Here is a 1,205-nt window from a genome sequence, read left to right on the forward strand (position 1 = left end):
CCTTCCTCCCTCTCTTTCTCCTTCCCTCCTCCACTTCCCTCCCCTTCCTTGTTTTCCTTTTTTTTTGGGGGGGGGGGAGGTTTGTTTGTTTGTTTCTGGGTTTTCTTGGCTGCATTGGGTCCTTGTCATTGCTGCACAAACTTTCTCTAGTGAGTGGGGGCTACTCTCTTGTTATAGTGCTTGGGCTTCTCATTGCATTTGCTTCTCTTGTTGTGGATCCCGGGTTCTAGGGCACGCAGGCTCAGTAGTTGCAGCACATGGGCTTAGTTGCCCCTTGGCCTGTGGGATCTTCCCAGACCAAAAATTGAACCTGTATCCCTTTCACTGGAAGGAGGATTCCCAACCACTGGAGCATGGGGGAAGTCCTCCTGTGATTTTTTATTATGGAAACTTTCCATTTCAAAGATAACCAGTTGTAGAGAGAACAGTAAAGAAATAATAAACCGTCATGTACCCCCTCACCAGCTTCAACAGTGATCATTACAGAACCCATCTTGTTTCATCTTTGCTTCCACTCAACCCTCACCCCCAGCTCATGCATGTGTGTTTGTTCAGTCACTCAGTCATGTCTGACTCTTTACCTCTCCATGGCTGGTAGCCTGCCAGGCTCTTCTGCCCATGGGATTCTCCAGACAAGAATACTGGAGTGGGTTGCCATTTCCTCTTCCAGGGGATCTTCCCGACCCAGGATTCGAGCCCACGTCTCCTGCATTGGTAGGCGGGTTCTTTACCTATGAACCGCTGGGGCTTCCATACCCTCCAGCTTATTGGGAAGAAAATCCCTAAACATCAGTAATTTCATCTATACATGTTTCAGAATTATCTGATTTATCACTGCAATCTGGTTGCTTGAAACAGCACTACTCTATTAGATTAAGATGCTGTGGCTTGACAGTTTTGGCTGGGACCAACTGGACTGTTCTTCTGTTGATTCTGCCTGGTTCTTTCATATAAAAGCAGTTAGCTGGTATCTTGGTTGTGGCCACACAGTCTGTGATGGCTTTATGTGTCTGACAGCTGGCCTAGGTGCCTCCATTGTCCACATGGCTCCTCCAGTTAGGCTAGCTTGGGCTTGCTGTCATGGTGGTGGCGTTCCATGAGTTTCCAGTGGCAAGAGAAGGCAAACCTCAATGGGAAGTTACTTCCCAAGCTTGCTGCTTGTGTCATGTTTGCTAAAGTCCCATTTGCCAAAACAGGTCTTGTGT

The sequence above is a fragment of the Cervus canadensis genome, chromosome 17 (genome assembly GCF_019320065.1).
Source record: "Cervus canadensis isolate Bull #8, Minnesota chromosome 17, ASM1932006v1, whole genome shotgun sequence".
Taxonomy (NCBI): Eukaryota; Metazoa; Chordata; class Mammalia; order Artiodactyla; family Cervidae; genus Cervus; species Cervus canadensis.